Here is a 22,819-nt window from a genome sequence, read left to right as displayed (position 1 = left end):
AGAATACCAAGTCTCTAGAGAACGAATTAACAGTCCAATAAGAGAATAAACCTACCAATAACTAAAGGATGACTGGTATAAGGAAGCTTCTGTAATGCTTGACTGTTGGAATGCACTTATTGAAATAAGACATTTTTCAAAAGATAAATTCAACTTAAATGCCCAAGGGAATAGCTAACTTAGGATCACATTTGACACAACTGATAAGAACAGTTTTAAACTGAGAAATTATAGATCTCCAAACACTAGTCAAAAGACAAAACATATGGTAAATGAGAATTCATAAATGGGTTAAAAAGCTTGGTAGCAGGAAAACATGATAAATAAAAAGAATTAAGACTGAACAGCAATCAGGTAACAGGAAACAACATGACTGAGTCTACTCTGTACAAGCAATGGAATAAGAAAAAAACTATTCTCAGGAGCTTTCTCAACACAATGGAAGATCTTAAATATATTTATAGAATGTGGAAATGAATGCCAGGGAGAAAACTGAAGCTTAATAACGTAAAAGTGAATACTAGGGTACAGATATAGAAGGACAAATACCATTCAGGAAAGATAATATTTTGGGAATACTATTTAGGAAAGATAAGCAATCTGGGATACGCAACAAACAGTAAGGTACTGTGAAGGAAAGCATGGTTCTGGATAAAAGTTGAAGAGATAGAGTTTCTGCTGGAAGCAAGATGAAGCTTCATAACGAACTCATGGTCAGTTACTAATATACATAGAAATCAAAGTAACATCACTGGAAAGAAAAATACTACTAGACATTGTGGTAATGCCAGAGACAAACTTCCTGACAAAGATTAGAACTGACTACATCGGTAATAACAGCTAATGATATCAGTAGAGCCAGCTCACTGTTGGATGTTACAACCAAGAAACCTCCGCAACAAATAGACTGAGCTAACAAAAGTCCACAGTATTTAAATTTAATTTTGTCATGTAATGAAGATTTAAATAGTTTATCACTGACAGATGAGTTAACATAAATTAAATCAAAAGGCTAAAACAATAGTTCCAAACTCAATAATCAACTTTAAAGGGGTGAACTTCAGTAAATCTAGGGAGCTCCTTAGGGAACTCTAAAGAACTGAGGAATACAGACACAGGAATTTCCTTAAGAATAAGTAGGAATCTGTATTCCAGATATCAGGTGAGAACTCTAGATCTGACTAAATAAACAGCCACCCAAAGTAGCCTACTGGCTATAAGTCAGCCACCAAATGCAGAAAGGGTTGTCAGGGTCATCTCACCTCTATGACAATATGGAAATTGAATGGGATTTGTCAAGTCTTTTCCTGGCATAGTACAGCAAAGCTAATAATAATAACAATAATAATAATTTGGTGAATTTGAATAAAGACAAATGACAGTCCAAACTGGGCCAAAGCTAAATCTGCCGCTGTTTTCAAACAGCTTGTGATGATTGGCTTTGGAACAAAACCAACATGGATAACAAAGAAGTATGGAACAGAAATTAATGGGAAAGAGGTAAAAATAACAAAAGTTCAAAGCACTGTGTATTCTTAGCTGGGAAAGAGGAAAGCTTCTTCACAACAATACCATTGGATATTATGAAGAGACTGCAACTTTCCTCTGGCTTGTTTTCTCATTAGAAGACAATGTTGTTGACAGGTGAATAATTCCAACGTCACATTTATATAAATCCCACAAACAATGAACAGAACAGAAAGACTTGAAAAAGCCTTGAAAAATTGAACACAGTTTCTCAGGACCTTTCATTTTCATGAAAATTTTTCTGACACATTTTTTGCCTTTTCATAACCTCAAAAAATAGGACAAGCCAGATCACAGTAACTTCGCCACTCCACCACCACGTGGGCGTACAAGTGCGCAAGATCTGGGACTCTTGATAATTCAGTAACATTCAGAATCACCCTTCATTCAAAACATATGCTGTGATCTACGCATACTTCAAACCTAATTCAGACTTGCTGAGAAACTAATTAAGTACAATCTCCTGTGCTATCACATTATATTAAGCTTCAGGCATCTCTTTAAAATAGCACACTCTGCCAAAAAGAAGTGATTATCAGTATACATTAAAAATAATAAATAAATAAAATAAGTTCTAACACAACAGTATAAAGACTTCAAGAATTTCAGGATGCACCATCTCTTAAGTGCTCTATTCCACCAGCTGTCCAACAAAGTGCTGACAAACCTCAGCACTGGTGGCATCTGGCAGTACAGTCAAGGCAGAGAATTAGGAGACTTAGACAGCAAAAACAAGCACACAAGTTGCTTCAGTAACAGAAGCAACTTCCAAGGAAAAAAAAAAAAAAAAAAAAAAAAAAAGAGTGAGAGAGAGAGAGAGAGAGGAAAGATGTCCTCTTTCTGCTTCATCACGCCATGCAGACAGATCCATTCTCAAGATGTCTCTAAACTCAGGACATCTAGGTTTCTACCTGTCAGTTAGGTCCTGGAACCAAATTCAAGCTAAGTCTAATATTTTCATCCAAATAGAAGTTACATAACCGTGCTGTAATGCTGATCTTGCCATGTTCTGCAGTGCACACAGTGAACAGATTATGCCACAGCAGGGTTCTCATTTCAGATGAAGTGTATCTCTAGGTATTCCCTATGCATAAATAGCAAAATTTATTTGATTTTGAGTATTTCTAAGACAATGGTGAGCTCTTTCACTTTCTGTTTTGCTGCAGAACTCCAGCCAGACCCAGCACTCCCCTGCAAGCCTGGAAATTTGTCAAGAATTCATGAAATAGGTATCTTGATGAAGAATTCTGGTTTATAAAAGCGGTCTTGGTTAGGGGGCATAAATTAGCCTGTAAATAAAAATTCAACTTCTTATGTATACAGTCTGTGTAATGAGCTCAGATTTAATGCATTATTGTAAAAGAACACTTTTATTATAACAAAACATTACAGTAATGCTTCTTTTAAAAATACTTCTATTACTATTAGCATTTTACTTTTGAATCATGAAACACAGCAAAGCAACTGAAGCTACAGGGCAGCAGACACCTGAATGAATGTTTTGGAGATATCATCAATGCTATGCTCCAAATGTCATAACTTTTTCTGATTTGTAAAATGATTCCGCTAAACACATACATTGGCTCTTTCCACTTTAAACACATGTTCAAAGTAGTATGAGCAGAAGTTGCTAAATTTCTTCAACACTGTATTTTGTACAAATATAAATGCATTTATCAGTATCATCTGTTGTATACAGGTTATATCATTTTGTTTTAGCAGAATTTAAAACACATCTCATTTTCTTAACATGTCTTAATTAGTTTTACAGTATGCAAGACAATGGAGAAGCAGTCCCTAAGAAGCTGGTATTGCACTATTTCTTTTGGCTAAATGCCCAAGGAAGTCAACAGGGATTTTTGATTAAGTAAGGAGTGCTGGTTATGATACAATAAAAGCATAGCATGGAACATTCACTGAAGCTAAAACATACTTGTATCTTCATTCTCTGGAACTGATCTCTTCATTTTCACTGTACAATAAGGTTCTGCTAAACAACTGGTATCCCATCGCTCATTTTTATCCTTATTTTATTTTGTAACATTATTTCTGCTATACCTCTGTATTTGGCTTGTATGTCTATTTAAATAATTATATTATCCTTATCGACACAATTTTAGTATGTAAAAGGCTCTTAATTGCATGCCTGTTTGTGTACATAAAACACATTATATATCCATACATCATCTCTGTACATATGTATATAAAATATATATATTTGATTTTTTTTCTCAAAATACTAAGCAAACATCCTATAATTTAGCAGAGAATTAATAACTTATCTAAAGGTTCTGAACTTCCAACTGAGTATTTTTTATTTTTTTGAAAAAAATAGCTCAAAAATGTTGATTGGTAATACCATAAGAATAAGATTTATATTTAATTTATTTCCCATCTAACATAACTTATTGCCTATAACTTGTTTCTAGTTTAATGACTTCTATATTTGATCTTTTTAACCAAACTGGTTTCAGACTAGAACTAGGATTAATCTATTATTTGCCCTAAACTTAATGCAAGAGTGACTTTTTACAGACAGTGATATGTTGCCCAGCTTTCAAGGATAAAAGTTAAACCAACAGACCAAGTAAACCCTAAAATTTAGTAATTTTTTTAGACTAGCAACTACCATGAGCAAAACTTGCCACGAGAGATTCTATTTAAATCTATGCACATATAAACTCAGAAAAATAGCATGCAACAGGTGTAAACTGGCTGCATAAAATCAGTTGAGAATTTATTAACGTTGCTTCTCTCACACAGTACAACTGATTACTGTGTGATCATTTGCACATTCATCCCCTTTCATTCCCTAAGAAAACTATTTTATGGGGCTTTCTCAGGCAGAAACAGTAAAACCCAATGTAAAAACTTGCTGTCCCTGCCACTTCCTCCTCTTCCTTCTCCCGTGCAACACACACACACAAATCTAAAATGTCTGTGTGTGGCAGCTATTCATTCTAAGATCCAGAAGAGTAGGTCACAATTTAATTACAGGTGGGAAACTGGAAGAATATTGCAGGACTTGAAGCTACATCACTCCCCATTGGCAGAACAGTAGAAAAGAAAATGACTTTAAGTACCAACATAATTTTGGTTGCCAAGAGAGTTCATGCACTATGAAACCACATGTAAACACCACATGCTGGGTTTGGCTATGGAGGATGTTGATTACAACAGGTAATTCTGTAGCTACCCTGGGATGAAATACCTTGGGCTCAGCCAATTTGGCAATATCTAACTTATCTTAAGAGTCTCTAAAGTGTATGTTCCCCATTCAACACAGAGACCTTATCTCTTTCTCACTGGAATGCACTGAATTAGCTGCCTCTTGCAGCTGATCTTTTAGTGAAGATTGATAAATAAAAATAATGACACCTGCCTTCTAGATGTCATTTGACCAAAGTAGTCCCCCTCCACAGAATGAGAATTTCCTTGACTTTCCCATTAATGCTAGAGAACGTAGACAATTATTTCTTACTATTCCTGGAAGTTGTTTCCTCTTTTGTGCCATTATCTTCCTGTTTTTACTGTGCTTCTCAGAGTAACCTGATCTTTTCTTTTCCTCTCTGCATCCTTCTTTTCACCTGAGGTAAAACAAGAACTTATGATTTTAAAAAACTATCTTACTACATTTCTTATCTTTCATACAAAATGGAAAAATATTTTTTATCTGTACTACTCATGTATTTAAGGAATCTCCACCCCATTCTTTAGCTCCCTTATCTCTCAGACAGCTTTTCTGGAAAATTATACCATCCTGATATTTGCATTTACTGAAGTCTACTTCCCTAAAATTCACCGTTTCCATTTTGCTACTAGTCTTCCTAGGCTACCACTTCCTGAAAACTGACATTTAAGTTACTTTCTGCATAAACAGTCTCAGTTCACTCCCCAAAACAAAACAACAACAACAACAAATCAGATCTAGGATACTTTCACCTCTAGTTGTTTTTTTACACTTTTTGTATAAAAAACATCACCAGTGCATTTCAAGGACCTGTTAAACAACCCATGTCCTAATATATTATTGTTCCAACACAATCCAGACAGTTAAAATCCTCTGATATAAAATAGAATAGTTACATTGGAAGGGACCTTCAAAGATACCTAGTCTGACTGCCTGACCACTTCAGGGCTAACCAAAAGTTAAAGCACATCAATGAGAATCATAGAATCATAGAATATTCCGAGTTGGAAGGGACCCATAAGGATCATCAAGTCCAACTCCTTGCACCGCACAGGTCTACCCAAAAGTTCAGACCATGTGACTTAGTGCACAGTCCAAACTTTTCTTAAATTCATACAGGCTTGGTGCAGTGACTACTTCACTGGGGAGCCTGTTCCAGTGCGCCACCACCCTCTCAGTAAAAAATCTCCTCCTGATATCTAGTCTAAACTTCCCCTGCCTCAGCTTCACCCCGTTCCCGTGGGTCCTATCACTGGTGTTTATGGAGAACAGGTCATCCGCCTCTCCACACCCCCTTGCGAGAAAGTTGTAGACTGCGATGAGGTCCCCCCTCAGCCTCCTCTTCTCCAGGCTGAACTGGCTCAGTGACCTCAGTTGCTTTTTATACATCATCCCCTCCAGGCCCTTCACCATCTTTGTGGCCCTCCTCTGGACACTCTCCAACAGTTGAAAGTCCTTTTTGTACTGTGGTGCCCAGAACTGCACACAGTACTCGAGGTGAGGCCGCACCAGCGCAGAGTAGAGTGGGACAATCACTTCACTTGCCCTACTAGCAATGCTGTGCTTGAAACACCCCAGGATACAGTTGGCCCTCCTGGCTGCCTAGGGCACACAGCTGGCTCATATTCAACTTGCTGTCAACCACGACCCCCAGATCCCTCTCTGCGGGGCTGCACTCCAGCATCTCGTCACCCAGTCTGTATGTACGGCCAGGGTTGCCTCGTCCCAAGTGCAGGGCCCGGCACTTACTTTTGTTAAACTTCATGCGGTTGGTGATCACCCAGCTCTCCAACCTGTCCAGATCTCTCTGCAAGGCCTTTCCACCCTCATCCTAGTCTACAACTCCTCCAAGTTTGGTGTCTTCAGCAAATTTGCTCAAAACACCTTCCAGCCCTACATCCAAATCGTTTATAAAGACATTGAAGAGGACTGGCCCTAAGATAGAGCCTTGAGGAACCCCACTAGAGACCTTCTGCCAGACTGATGTGGCCCCAATGTACCACAACCCTTTGAGCCCTGCCCGTCAGCCAATTGCTCACCCATCGTATGATGTTTTTGTTAAGCTGTATGCTGGACAATTTGTCCAATAGGATCCTGTGGGAAACCATGTCAAAAGCCTTGCTGAAGTCCAAAAAGATCACATCAGCTGGTTTCCCTTGGTTGACTAGACAGGTGATCTTATCGTAAAAGGAAATCAAATTTGTTAGGCAGGACCTGCTCCTTACAAACCCATGTTGGCTTGGACCAATGACTGCATTGTCCCCCAGGTGTTCTTCGATAGCCTCAGGAATCATCTTCTCCATAATTTTACCAGGCACTGACGTGAGACTGACAGGCCTGTAGTTGCCAGGGTCTTCTTTCTTACCCTTCTTGAAAATTGGCACAACATTTGCCAATAATGAGATAATGAGGGCATTATGTAAAGTTCTCTTAGACACTGACAGGCTTGGGGCATCAACCACGTCTCTAGGAAGCCTGCTCCAATGTTTAACCACCATCACATTAAAGATTTTTTTCGTAATGTCCAGTCTGAACCACTGAAAGTGCAGTTTTGTGCTGTTCCTGGGTGTCCTGTCATCAGCAACCAGGGAGGAGATCTGCACCTCTCTCTCTGCTTCCCCTCCTCCTCTGCAGGACATAGTAGAAAATCACATTGTTGTTTTTGTTTGTTTGTTTGTTTGTTTGTTTGTTTTAGAGGATTTGTCACTAAATCCCGTGATCTGAGTGATTCTATAAATCACTAGTAAAAACCCTATCCAGCTGATCTTGGTTTGGTGGTTTGTAATGAATTCCCATTATTAGAGTGGTCTTGCTTTTTTCCCTTTCCCCACTAACTCACCTCGGCATTCTCAGTCTCAGAGTATGAACATACCTCCTTGATATTTCCCCAAACAAAGCTTCCTATTAGCTTCTCTGTCATGTCACATCACCTCTTCTCTTTCAACTAAAGCATACCTTTGATTAAGACTTTACATTTTTGCCTGCTTATTCTTTTTTATCATGGTCATCCAAGAGGTCCCCCAGACCAAGCAAACTGTCTACATGGACATGAATAACATTTTATCTGTTAGTTTTTGTGCTGGGCCAAGACTGTTATATGTGCAGCTGGGCTTCTTTCATCCTCAACATATTTTATAAAAAGCCTTCTTCTTACTAGGTTATTGAACTGGTAAATTCAGTAGTAACTAATAACAACAAATTTTTCCTTTTTTCTTTAAAAGTGTTCTACCCTATGTCACAGAATTGTCCTTTATGTGATCATGCACTTATCTCCAGGATACCTGTACCTGTGTAAACCCTAACTTGCAAACCTGATCCACGCACCCTGCTCTCAAATGCCAGAAGTTACTTTTGAACTGCGTGGAATCTAGTACAATGTTCAACATGGATGTACAATACTGGGTGGCTTGAATGAGCTTCATCAAGTGTTGAGTATTATATCAGATTTGAGGTCCAGAGAGGAACCATACATCCTGGACTGTGAGGTAAACAGACCAGTTCTTCCATCAGTCTCAGCAGCTTCTTCCTAGGATCAGTGGTAGTGAACCTCACCATCTATTACCTACATAAGGTTTTCTTTTCTGCCATGGGTTGTGAATCTGCAAGTGTTGCTGGGACAGTGTACTTGTCTCAGATCTCAGCTTTCCACATTTAGTACTCTGTTGATTTTCTGATCATCATTGATACTTCTCAGCCTGACCATTTACTCCTGCAGATCACCTATTTGTTTTCTGAGACATTTCCTGACAATACACTTTCCACAAAGCACTTCATCTCCTTGCTAATCCTCACTGGCAAGGAAACATAGCAGGAATCTCCCATTGACCTTGGAAGCAGAGTGGGTTCCTCGGTCTCTTTCTGAATGGCCCTTTGCTATACACCACACCAAAAAAAAAAAAAAAAAAAAAAAAAAAAAAAAAAAAAAAAAAAAAAAAAAAAAAAAAAAAAAAAAAAAAAAAAAAAAAAAAAAAAAAAAAAAAAAAAAAAAAAAAAAAAAAAAAAAAAAAAAGCCCTGGCTCACCATACGATATGTTCATCTTTTTTTCTACATAACATGATATTTTTTAACTATCCTCAAACTCCACTATTGCTACCATTATCTTTAAAGTCCTTCACTGAGGTCAGACCTAACTTGGCTAGAATATCAGCAGAAATATCTGGATTCAGACTTCATTCAGCTCCTTCATATCCATTTAGTCTATTTATTATCAGACTTATGGATATCATCTGAGCTTTCATGTCATCTTTTCTTCCTTGTTGTCCTTTGTTTCTCACTCTCACATTACTTGCCTAATGGTATTTTCAAAACTTTCTAACCAAACTGGAGTCTTACAACCATGATTAAATGGTTCCAGGGAAGAATTTAACAATGAAAGGTAGTGACAGAAGCATCCAATGTGACATTTTCAACAACTGATATTTTGGTTATATAATAAATTAATAATTTTTGAGAGAATGCTCAAATGAACAGACAACTTTGACTTTGTATAATCTCATATCATTATACTGTGCTTAAAATACTTCTGAAAGGATTATGCAGTATGTTTTCTAAAGACCATAAGTGAAAGACACCAAGGCTGCATTAAAAGCCCACAGTCCAAAGCTTTTCTTTAAGAACCTCTTCAAATCAGTCTAACAGAAATGGAGGGAAAAAAAATAAAGTGTATGTTACTAGATTTGCATTTTTGCACAGACCAAGACAGGCAGAACAAAATAGGAGTAACATAACCAAGAATCTCTTTCCAAAATGTCTACCATTTAGATTTTCAGTCACCATCTGTCACTAAAGGGGGAGTATTGACAGCTCCATTCTTATGCTAGCAGAGCACATAGCCACATCTTGCAAAATCCCAGTCAGGATAAGTAGTCACATATTTTAATGCTTTCTGAGGCTACATCGGATTAGGCTGAACCTTGGAATCTCCATTTATGCAAAACAATATTTTCCACTCATAAACTTGTGTAAGTGTTTACACCGATATTTTAAAGTGCTACCCAAGAGTTCTGGGATTTGGTTTTGGCATATAAAGCTCAAAAAACATTTAATTTAATTCACTCAAAGCTTAAGGATCTTCAGCACCTCTGCAATCTCTAATTTCAGCACCTGCAATTGTTTGCACACATCAGGCTCAAGAAATAAACAGCCTGATAAAAAGCACACAACACATTTCAGATCATATTTACTCAAAGAAAACCAGAGAAATTGTGAGTCATACAAGCTACTGGTATCCCTATGTAGGGAACAAATAAAAGTCTGGTGATTTTGAATCATGACATAGGCTTGGAACCCCTATTTCCATTTTGCCAATAAACATATTAACAAATCAATAATTGTTCCTAGTTTTGTAAACAATTATTTAGAGTATAAGTTTAAAATCCATTGGTTTTGATTTTATCAAGAAGTTCCTAATCATGAAATGCATATGTGTGTATATATATTAGTATTAATATGTGACTTTTGGTATATCTTTTCTAACACTTTTCCATTTCTTTTATCCTTTATGTACATTGTAAACTAAATACTCAGTCACAACCCACGTGGGCAAACCTATGCTAGTTTTCAAACAGCTATCTCAGGTACTCTAGCTTTACATATTTTAGCTGTGTTTCACTTTCATCTTAATTTTGAGTTTTATAACTTTAGTTAAATTCTGTGCTGCCACAGCCATACTCATCAGTTGTTTAATGCAAAGGGGTCCTATTTCTGTCTACACGTCCTGTAATCATATAATCTTCCAAAGACTATGTACACTTGCTGCAAGCCATGAAAAGCAAACTTATCCCCCTCCAATTTTGAGAATAAAATTCTGTCAGCTTTTCCCCACAGTCTATCATAGCTTAGACTTCAAGTAGTGCCATGCCTGTGACTGATCAGGACATTTAGCACTCTGCACGTTTTCCAGTCAGTCAGGAGTCTGGCCACCAGGCTTCTTGATTCTGAAGGGACAAATACAAGCAGCATCCTACTTATAGAAACTCTTCATACTCCTAAGAAGTAAAAATACCCTTTTTACTTACTCAATGCACAATGGTGTATTTACTTCTCTTTTTATAAAGTTCAGACCTTCTGTATAAGCAATTGATCTTGTTAGCCTTTTTTTGGTTGTTTCAAGACTATCCAAGACATGCATGCAAGAATGTTTTGAAAACTGAAGCCAACACAGCTGTTTTTAACCATGTCAGTGCCAAGTCACACTCAAATGGAATTATTTCTTCATGCACAAAAGCAGCTATTTTTAAATTCTGTGAAACTCCACACATCTGGGAGTGCTTACAGTACTAGTAATCCCTATATAGTATATGCTGTCATCGCTAGTGGAAATTCCCCTTCCTTGATGGTAGCACCAAAGAACTCAACATCTTTTTGAAGCAGCTCTGGTTTATTTGGGCTTCACTTCAGATTTTTGGTCATACTCTTATCACAGATTACTCGAGATATTTCAGTTCCAGAATCTTCTGCCAAGCACCATGAAGTTAATCATAGAATACTTAAATATTGAGGCATGTATGCCCCACAGTATTCTTTATTATCCTCTCACTTTCTCACTTTTTGGTCATGCAGTTTGCAATTCAAAATCCTGAAGAAACAAACTAAAACTAGGAAGCAGGAACTGTGAACAGCCATATTTCTTGATGTATTTCTTGAATAATCTCCAATAATTCTTTCTCCCCTGATAGTGGTACTTGGTCAGATGGCTACTGAATGGTTCAGTGATCTTTAGAAAACAGCTTCTGCTACCCCTATCCATTAAATCTATCTTGGTTTTACTCTTCCTTTAAGGAAGTCATAATGTTTTCATGCAATTTGCTTCATCTAATACACACCTGTATATGGAACTTCCACAGATGAAATCTTAGGATGCTATTCCTGCCTGTTAGCTATACAACTAATAAAAACTGAACAGTTATCCAAAACAACTTAATCCATTGTTTTTGTTTTCCAGGATTCTTCTTCAAATTTCAGAGACCAAATCTGAAGGCTCAGTTCTCTCAGTTTTGGATAAACACATATTCATCAACCATGACTTAATCAATTTCAAACAGACTGAAGAGTTCACCTGGTGTCAGAGAGCAGCAAAGGCCAGCTGCTCCCTAAGGCAAATCAAACCCCAAGCCAACAATGACACAGTGCAGGCAGTGCTCTAGGTCACTGACCAGATCACAGTCCCACAACATCTGAAGACAGCACACAGAGCAGAGTACTCACTAGTAACAGGGCTCTCTGACAGTCCCAGACAAGGTAAAGTGATGAAACAGGTCCAGGGTCCATCCAGGCAGCATAGATCTGAATAGCCCAGTATCTTTCAAAGACCATGATCTACTGTACATGCAGAGCTTCGCCAGGCAAGCCGATTGCTAGAAAAAAAACACTCTGTTCCTCCAGCTATGGTATTTCAATTCACTCATTCTGACCATTTTTCAAACTGAGACACTGAACTGAGATAAACAACTGAAGGGAGACCTTATGGCTCTCTACAGTTACCTGAAAGAAAGTTGTGGGGATCTGAGGGCTGGCCTCTTCTCACAGATAGGACAAGAGGGAATGGCCTCAAGTTGTGTCGGGGGAGGTTCAGGTTAGAAATTAGAAGAAATATCTTCTCAGATGGAGTATCTAGGCATTAGAATGGGTTGCCCAAGGAGGTGGTGGAGTCACCATCCCTGAGGGGTGTTAAGGAAAGCTTGGATGTGTTTCTTAGGGACATGGTTTAGTGGGTGGTATTGGTGGCAGGGGGATGGTTAGATGTTGGAGGTCTTTTCCAACCTTAATGATTATATGATTATAGAATTATTATTATTTTCCTCAATCTTTTACCAGACTGACCTTCTTCTGAACTTTCCATGAACTGCAAACACACAAACACATATTACAAATCTCTGACTCAGGAATTGTGCTTGCCCAGTCCCACACACTAACAACTAGCTTCTTCTAAGGGCTATGACTCCTTCACTTGCTTACTGGTGTGATTTGTTCACTCTTTGGGTCTAAACTGAAGCTCCCTTCTGGTCAGTGGTAATGTCTTAGTCATTTAGTACCATGATTTGGTCCAGCTTGGTCCTACGGGATTTGAGATCATCAGTCTGAGCCTAGGAAACTGGACCCTGTTTAGGCATGCATTCATTTCACTAAGTTGTCGGGCATTTATATGTCTGTAAATTGGATCTATTACAAATCATAGGTGATGGGCTCACAAACCTTTGTTCAATTAAGAGGAAATATATGAAGTAAAATGTTAAAAAATAATTTATTTTATCATAAGCCCAAATCTCTTGCAGAGTTTTGCTGTTAAAATCCTAAGATGTTGGTGCATGCTCCACTTTTAATTTCAAACAATACTACTTCTCTTTCTCTGCCTCACTCTTAGTCAATTCAGCAAATTTTATGCATGTTGGTCATCTTCTTGGATATACCTTGGATATGCCTAAGACTGTTGTTCATGGTATAGTACACTTAAAAGTGAAAAGCTGAGCTGTGCTTACATCTACTGCATGTCACTATCCCAGGCAAATCCTGCTCTTATAATGTTCCTTTTCACAAGTATCAGGGAATCTTTGTGCCTTTTCCCTCCCACATAACACCCCGGTACAAGTTCACTAAATAAAGAAATCTCAGTTACCCTCTGGGTGCCACAAAACCACCATTATTGCTGCTACCAAATACAATATCAGGCCCACAGTCTTAATCTACTCATGGATTTATTCACAAAGATGATAATGGTTTCTTAGGCCAGCAAAACCAAGAGCTCCCTCCCCAGTGGGACAACCTCCAGGTGCAGATGGTAGAATAAGCGGTCAACGATGCCGCGAGGCCGGTGCTGGAGCGGTGGCCGTGGGGGACAGGAGCTGACCCTGCGGCAGCCCCGGGCTGCCTTCACCTCCCTTTTGCCGTCCCTTTGGCATCAGCCCTCACTTCCCCACCTGCACAAGCGCTGCCTGGGGAGGGGGTGGCAGAGCAGAGCGCACACACCGCTCCTCTGCCCGCTGAAGTCCCCGCGGCCGCCAGCGGAGGGCGCCCGCTCCTCTTCCCCGGCCGACGGCCTGCCCCGAGGGTCCGCGGTGCGGCGGCGGGGGAAGGCACGGAGGGAGCGTCCCGTAAGACCCCCGGGAGCAGCCCCGGGGCTGGGGGAGAGATGCCAGGAGAGCGGCCGGCCTGGGCTCCCCGCTGCGAGCGGGGCTGTCCGGGGGCCAGGGAGCCCGCTGGCCCCCGCCTCGGCTGCTCGGTGTTGAGCATCCTTCACGGCGGCGGGATAATGCGGTTTTCTTTCTTTTCTCTCTCTCTCTCTCTCTTTTTTTTTTTTTTTTTTTTTTTTTTAGCAAAACCCCCCCTGCATCTCATTTGGTAATTTAACGGTGTGTGATTTAAATCAATATAAAATTCAAATACTTTTGTGCCACCTGTTGGATTTTACCACTAATTACATGTAACTAGAAGTACACTTCTGTATGCAATGTGGGAACTACTTCCCACAAACGCTGCTAGGTGCCCTTATGAAAATGCTACTTTGTTTGCTGCTTAAAAATATTTACTCTCTGGGCAGACAGAGAGATCTGGTTTTCCTCATACAAATCTAATCCATAAATTATAGTCAACACTCAATGACAGCCCCGGTGTGTACGGGTCCAGAGTTCTCGTGATAATGCAGTAACTATTTGGAAAGGTTATTAAAGGAGAAACTCCACTCTGGTAGCCCAGAAAATGAAAATAACTGGTTATCAGCACAAAAAAAAACTGTACATGCACCTGACGGCATCCATGGGCCAGGAGTACAGCAGCCCTGCACTTTCCTCATGCCAGTGAATACACAAGTACCTGTACTACTGTTCAGACTATTAGTCATGAGTGATCATGTAACACAAAGCATGGCAAATGTTGAAACTTACTCAAAAAAATAAATAAAAAATAAAAATAAATGTTTTCCCTTTATTCAACTTCTGTCAAGCTGTAGTGTCAGGGAATATTTTGTTATTTAAGAATACACTGATTTTCTTTCACATTACAGTGGCCAGATTTATTTGTTTTATATTAATATTAGTTTAGAATGTCTAGGTGTAAAGGAATTGCAAGTAAACAACATTCCTATAAGAATCTGAAAATTAACTAGTGGTTTTATCTGGACTTCACTTCCAGAATAGATAACGAGTTGTGGGTTATCAGGTGTCTTGTTATGCCTTCCCTGTGTATAATCACACCTCAGATACCATACCGTTCTTTGACATCAGAAGGTCTTGAAACACATACAAAAATACATGGTCATGGAGAACAAGTGGCCTGCTCTTTCTCCATACCAGGTGTAACTTCTAAACTCAATTCAGGAGGTCCCCGTGATGCCACTTTCATACAGAGAAGAGTGAACTGCCCTGCTGCCATCTCTGCTTCTCATGCAATGCAGGGTGACTGCCATCACTCCAAATGATGGAAAAGGATGCTAGACCCCAAAAGAATTCTTCCATGGGGACACAGGAATAGCTGAAGCTCCAATGTTCTTTCAATTTTCCTCCATTTTCATCTTCTGACATAGTTTTCCCATTTTTCAGAGTAAGTGCACAGAACTGTTAATGTATAAAATCTGGTTTCTTTTTCAGTTTTGCTTACCAATACAGATATCTTTGTGCCACATATTTCCAGAGTGTATTCTACTTTCATGTTACAGTGCAAAAGTGTAAAAAGACATGAAGTAGTCTTTAATGAAAATATGCAGATGTTTTCTAAATTGTTTGTACTTTTTGAACCAAAGCTGGCAAAAGACTGAAGCACAGAAGTAAACTACAAAATGAATAAACCGTATCGGGCAAATAATATGTATAATGCACTATTGCAGTGCTCACAACTGCCCCTCTAATTCACAGAAGACTTTAGTGATAAATTTAATTGAGTCTTCTCTTAGCAAACAGGATCTTTAAACTGATTCTATCAACCCCAATTTTATCTACTTTGGATTTTATAATTACTCAGATTCAAACTCTTCTTTGGTTTTATGAGGACAATTTTCCAGTGTTTGAACAGTCAGAAAAATAAACCAAGTAAAATTAAAGTGTTTACACACCAGTATTTTGCTCTTGGCAAGTGCATAAGTGACTTCACAAGATGCAAGTCAGTGCACATTACATATTACACACTGTCTTTTTAGGCCAGTATGTAGGCAACACCAGCACGTCCTGGGGCTCCAACACAATGGCTATGTTTTTATTTACTTTATAAAGATTCATAAATAACATCTCGGGGTTTAGTTCCTAATGTGGTAAAAAAAAAAAAAAAAAAAAAATGCACAACTGACTTCACTTTCTTTAACATCAACTTCCCTCTCATGTGGATAACATTAATTATTCATTGTAAATTTATTGTTATGTATTAAAATAAGTCAAGAAGCAAGGAAAACAGAGTCATATACCAAGTGAGATCTTTCTTGCAAGGAAAAAAAAAAATAACAACAAAAAAAAAAACATTTTCCATTTAAATATATAATTTAAAAAGAATTGTAACTAAATTGATGAAGTCTCTTGTGCAGTGGAATCTAACATTTATGGAGCATTTCTTAGAGTGGAAGAGTCAATAGGTTCGGGAAGTGTAAGCCAAAATACAAAGAGAACCTCAATTAAGGAGGAAACAGTGATTTTTCTAATCCTCTTTCTCAGCAAATCTGGATACTCTTCTTTGATGAAGGTTATGAGAGCAGAAAAAGTATCAACAGCCATGCTTTCTTGAACAAAGAAAGAACTATACAAGGTCTAGAAGGAACATCCCCCAAAAATATTAGACCAGCAGAAGTCATGATGACATATGCCATCACAGCTGCATGAGGTCACAAGGAGCACAAGTACAAACATTTGATGTAGAGGAGGTTGGATCCTTGCCTGGGAGGGATAGAGGAAGGGAGGCTGTAACTCTTTGGTTGAGCTCTTCTTTGTAATTTGAACTGCAGAATAAGTTAGCCCTTTACCGTGACATACATGCCTAGAGGTGAGCCAGGAGAAGGAAATCCTGCAGAGAAAAAGAAAGAAGGAAGGAAAGATGAACCCCTTCTCCTTCTGCCAGAAGAACCATCTATCCTAACCTAGGAAGCCATCTTAGCCTCTCTCAAGTTAGAAAATAAGGCCTTTAACCCTTTGTTAACCTCTTTTTACAAAGATCTTAACAGTTCTTAGCTTGCGACTTTTATCAAATGACATCCTTCTCAATTTTTCCGTGATTTCCATTGCTGTGCTATGATTTCTTAGATCATAACATAACTCTAATCTTGATGCCTTTATTTTACCTGCCTCCCAGTAGGGAGTCAAGTTCCTTTTCCATTCCTCTGCATTGCAAAAGAGCTGAGTCTTTCTGCTCTCATATTCCATGTGTTCTTCCAAATTGTTAAAGGAGGAATAACTTTATTAACTGATATGTGTAACACTTGCTTAATTTATGCTCTTCCTTAGTTCTAAAGTAGACAAAAAACAGGTTAATTTTGGGAGCAGAGGGGTTGAAAACCTATAAGACATATTTATCTCTTGGAATAACAAGAGGTACATCTGCAAGTCAGGCTCCGTTTCTTGTTTTTCTGCTTTCTTGATAGAGATACTGCATAGACTCCAAACAGGCTATAAAATATCTTCCATAAATGTGAATATATAGTAGTGTGGGCAGAGTTTGGAGAAATTTGCACAAACCATCTAGAAATATATGGGATATAGCTTTCTTAGTTCATAGTGTACACATTTTAGGTGGCAGTCTCTGTGTTTCAATAACTGTGGGAGGAAACCTGATTTCAAAAAGTGCATTCATCTTCCTAGACAAAAGAAAAGATCAGCTTCCCAGAAACTTTTGTCATGGAGTCAATTCTTGCACAATGACATGTACTGCTAAATAAATCATTTTTTGAATTACAAATTGTGAATCCATCACCCTGGACAAATGTTATTCATTTGAGGGCAGGGGGGAAGGGATGACCTAAGAATAATTGTTTTGTAAGTATTCAAAAGAGAGTCTGATTTGTCACTCCCATTTTTCAGTGCCAGTGGATCATGCAAAAGTTGTTGCCAGCTTTTAAAATCTCCCCTTTGACTTTCAAGTAATGTGTGAGTGGTTAAAAGCCAATTAGGGAACAGTGGTGTGATTTGGTGATGCAAGGCAAACGGCACAGTTTAAAGTATCATTAAAAATCTACTTTCTTTGCAGCTTTAGATAAGGTCTCTCTTTCCTTTAGTCATGCCTGGATGTTCTATTCAGTGTAGTTACCAGACTGATATTAACAAGAATTAATGTGTAAAACTAATGATCTCGCTTTGCATTTTCTAGCACAATCTCTTCAAGGTAAGACTTTTTTTCAGCAGTTTAGGAAGTGCAGTGACTGACTGTACATTCAAGCAAAAGGAACTGTTCTCTCTGGCCAAACAGTGTGACCCCACCCTCCAACTCTGCCCTCACTAGCTGTATGCTAGTCATATTCTTCCCTTCAGTTCATATTAGTAGGATTTAGCTATATGTGTCAGCATGAAACAGTCAATTTACCTGACAAATCATAAAACAACATTTTGTGATGTAAAGAAACTATGGGATCTGCCAGTGTGCCAATCAATATATATGCACAATAAATCATCAAATAAAAATATGAGGGCATGGGACAAAAATAAAAAAAATCTAAATGCAACCCACATGACAATCTGTCAGAGATTGCCTTAAGAATCACAAAACACATTTGGAGACAAGTAAAAGGTTTCTGGGCTCTGCCAGGATGCTGGGCCAATCAATCACAGTGCAGCTGATGAATCACAAAACACATTCTGCAGCGCGTCAGTACACATACGCAGTTGGCACCATTCTCATCACCCTAAGTTTGTCTCACGGTTAAATTGAGTGAAGGTGAGCCATAGGTCTGTTGTTTCTCCCACCTATTGACCTTCAATACCAGCCACTCTTAAATCTTCTGCCCTTCATTAAAAGTGAAGATTCTAGACACAGGTTCAACACAAGAACAAACAAGTTTTTTATGTCAGATAGGTTGATAACACGCCACCACAAGCTGTTGAACATAGATTTTGACAACAGAACAGACACCTGCAAGAGTGGTATTCTCTTCAAAGTTTTCCATATTATTTACATATTATGAGAAAGAGTAAATCCAGAATTTAGGCCACAGTCCCACCTGTAATCTTTTTACTTAAGCTACTCCTGTCTCCATTGCGATTCATTATACCAGGGGAAGGTGGGGGGGACATATTAAAATTTTTATTCTGGCTTAACTAAAATAATTCAGCCCAAAATATTTCTCTTCTGGAGCAACTCAACTTTTTGCAAATTACACCACAATCACCTGGGTAAAATGAAAACATTGTCTGAAAGTCAATTTTCCTTTGTCTTATCATCAGCCTCTATTACAAATGCTCTAATACAACTTTTTGTAAGTACCTTGCAAAGCATTTTCCCAGTTTAGAAGGAGACTCATTTTGTATGATATTTTCTATTCAACTTAAGAATTTTTAGATAAAAATGTATGTCTCAAAAAGCAACTTTTTACCAAATCTTAACTCTTGTAGAGCTTGAGTAGTCATTGTGTCCTTCCATCTAGTATTATTTTAGGGTGAATTTTGCTAGACTAAGACATACCTTACCACACCAAAGGGAAAGATATTTGCCTAAAAGGTAGTGGCACTCACTTTAATTTATATATATATATATAATTAAATTATATCTATTAAATATATTATATATATTATATATTATATATATAACAAGCAAAAAGCAAGCCCTCACTCATCCCAACTTTTTCTACAATCTAAGGAGACACTATAGTTAGAGAATATTCTGTGATGAATTAGTGAAAAGTACTTGCAACAGTTATTCCAATTTATATGAAATAGTTTACTGAAAGAGCAATCTGGGTCCTGATTCCATGAGAATATGCTGCCCAGTTCTTATGAACTCTTTAACCTAAGTCATAATTTCATTAAACAGATATCTCAGACTATCCTAATGATTCTTCAGCATTCATGCAACATGGTACAGAGAATCCTACTGTACAAATTTCTTAATACAGAATTCAGAAACATCCTAAGCTGTGGAAAAGTTAACTAAACCAAGTTGTTCTAACTATACCATATATATATATAACATGAAAAATAACTTGATAGAAAGAAGTTTGGTGCCAAGAGACAGGAAATCCATCACTAATTTCATAAGAGTATGAAAGAAAAATGGTTGTTTTGGAGTAGAAAAAGAAAAGGAAAAAAAATGGGGGGGGGGGGGGAGGGGGGAGAATGATTGTTATATAAGAAGAAAATGTCTTGATATTTTCTATAATTTTATTACACTTTAGTATCCATTAATAATTTATTATCTTCTTCTGATGGATATTACCATCCCTATCATTTTGTAGAAATTGCAATTTGTGATGACATCAGGACAAAAAGCAATTCAAGTTGTAATATGTACTATTTACAAAGAATTGCACCTTAAATGTAAGTTGGTAACTACCTTAAATTTCTTTTGATGTTGACATTATGGTAAGCATGTTACAAGATCTATAAATAATATACTATTTTTTCAGGAAATGCCTGCGAATGATCATAAGTTCTGAAAAACAAATTTGCACATATACATATATTCATACATATTCTGAATGGAAGCGTATGTATGCCAGAGAGAGAAGAAATCAAAGGTTGGTTGATATCTTTCATCATCCTTCTTAGTAATAAACTCTTGTCATGATTAAGGGTTCCCAAAAACTTCTACATATAGTCCTGTCTCAAGTTAAAAATATGCTGATAAGAATAAATAATGAATGAGAATAAATAATGATGGGGTATATACATATCACTCTGGAGTCTACTCTTGAATCGGAGTAGTTTTATTTTCATTTATTGGTAATATGCATTAAAAAAATTATTCCTCCTTTCCTATGTACACAATGGCTAAGCAATCAGATGATGTAAATCACTGAGGTCATGCTGACTGATATTATCAAAGAATACAACCCTTTATGTTCATTATTTTAAAGCACACTTTTCCTACTGTGGTCAGTGTTGTCCATCTCTTTATTTCTAGGTAAGTCACATCACATTAAGTGTCAGCCTTTTTTTTATTTATATGTCACTGAATTAAGCTGAAGAAGATGCAGAAAAATTTTATTTAAAAATAAATAAAATAAGTATTTTAGATGACTAAAATACTTAAGTAAAAAGATCTAGTTCAGTTCTCTCTAGGATGAAGAAAAAATAAAGTAAAATAAAAACATTATTTTTTAAAGATGTTTGCAAACTCAGAAATACATTGATTTTTCCAGCCACTGCTTGTTAGAATCATCCCTAAGAAATAAATGATTAAACTTGGAAAAGTGAATCCTTCATAATAAAGAAATAAATAAAAAGGAAAAAAAAAAAAAAAAAAAAAAAAAGGCAAGGCTTATTGTATACAGATGCTGGTTTATTCTAGAAAATGTGTGCCAGATATGCACAGCTGTCTTTCTGTCACTTTTGATCCACCTCAGTATGTCTCCTGTTTAGTTTTATCTTTACATTCTTGAAAGTGTTAGAAAGAAAAAAGTTAATTCCTTATTTTGAAACTTTCACTTCTCTAACATCTCTCTACCTCATATTTGTGTAGGTTTTTTTATGTGTCTATTATGTGGGAGTCACACACAGATGAGGTGTTCAGACACTGATTGGATATAAAGCTTGTATTTGAGCTCACAATGAAATTAAATAAAAGAGTAAAACAATAATAAGGTGAAAGTGCTAGCCCTTGCACACACACACACACACAAAAAAAAATATTCCTTAAACACTGATACTTTTCACTTAATTGTCTGAAGTTTATGATTTAAAGGCTTGTTTTCTCAGCTGATAGCCCCAAACTCTGCCCAGTTTCTCTACATACAAAAGGATAAGAGAGATGGTGACAAACACACCCCTTTTCTGAATCAGAGGAACAGTGTTCTTTTTGTTCCCTAGGCGTGAGTCAGTTGAAACCTGAGCCTCAGTTTTACAGCTTAGTACTTACCAGCTGGCTTTCACGTGAAAAGCTTTTAAAATATATACATCTGCACAAACACACACTCACACAATGTAAGATATTTTTGATTCCAACAGTTACAGATATACAAAAAAGCTGATCTCTAAATCATGTTCCTTCTTGCAACTGAAGCTTTTTGTATCTTCTGTGCACCTTGGACAGGGGAACAGATTGTGCTTCTCCTCTTTTCATCAATCTTTTATGTATTTGAAGGATAATGTCATATCCCCCTTCAGATGTTTCTTCTTTAGGATAAATGACCTGGGTTTGTTCAATTTCTCCTCATAGATGATATTTCCAAGTAGCCCAGGCTGGATAGTTTGCTCTTACTGACACTTTGAGTACGTTGATATAATAGAAGGTTTATTTACATATCTTGTCAAGACATTTCCATGTTTTATAATCTCAGTGATACCTTTCTTTACAACAATCTGGCATCACTACCTAACCAGGTTATCCAATTTGCTGCCCCCAACCCAGTCTAGCTATGCACTCAATAAAGTGGATGAAAATATATCCTCTTTCAGCCCAAAGTGAAACAGGACAGCCTGATAGATACAGCTTTCTCCACTTACTTGGTTTATTTGATCAAAAGAATGCAATATAGTTCCTCTAACTTTGTAGATATGCATATCTGAACAAGTCATCCAGTATATCTTTGTAGTTAATGTCAGTAAAAAGAACGAGGAAATTTTGTGATACAATTCACCTCACTCTGATAGACACAGCTCAACTAGGTCAGATGAATTACCCCACTATCTGAGTCAAAATCAAGAATGTGAACAAGCAAAACAGGTAAACAGAGGAAAACAGGTTTATCAGAGCATATGGAGAGAATATTGAGAATGAGAAGTTATTAGGCAAAAGAAGAGAGGAAAGAAAGTGAATATAAACTATGAAGACTTAATTGATATTTTAGAAATAGTTGCTAAGATCTAGCAAAGAAAGGATGTATTTTGGTATTGAATGGAGAAATGGAGAAAATCCAAAGAGATAAATTAATCCACTAAAAAAAAAAAAAAAAGAGAGAGAGAAAGGAGAAAGGAGAAAGGAGAAAGGAGAAAGGAGAAAAGGGAAAAGGGAAGGGAAGGGAAGGGAAGGGAAGGGAAGGGAAGGGA

Source organism: Oxyura jamaicensis, chromosome 2 (assembly GCF_011077185.1).
Source record: "Oxyura jamaicensis isolate SHBP4307 breed ruddy duck chromosome 2, BPBGC_Ojam_1.0, whole genome shotgun sequence".
Classification (NCBI taxonomy): Eukaryota; Metazoa; Chordata; class Aves; order Anseriformes; family Anatidae; genus Oxyura; species Oxyura jamaicensis.
The sequence above is the reverse complement of the archived record's forward strand: the minus strand, read 5'-3'. Positions refer to the sequence as shown.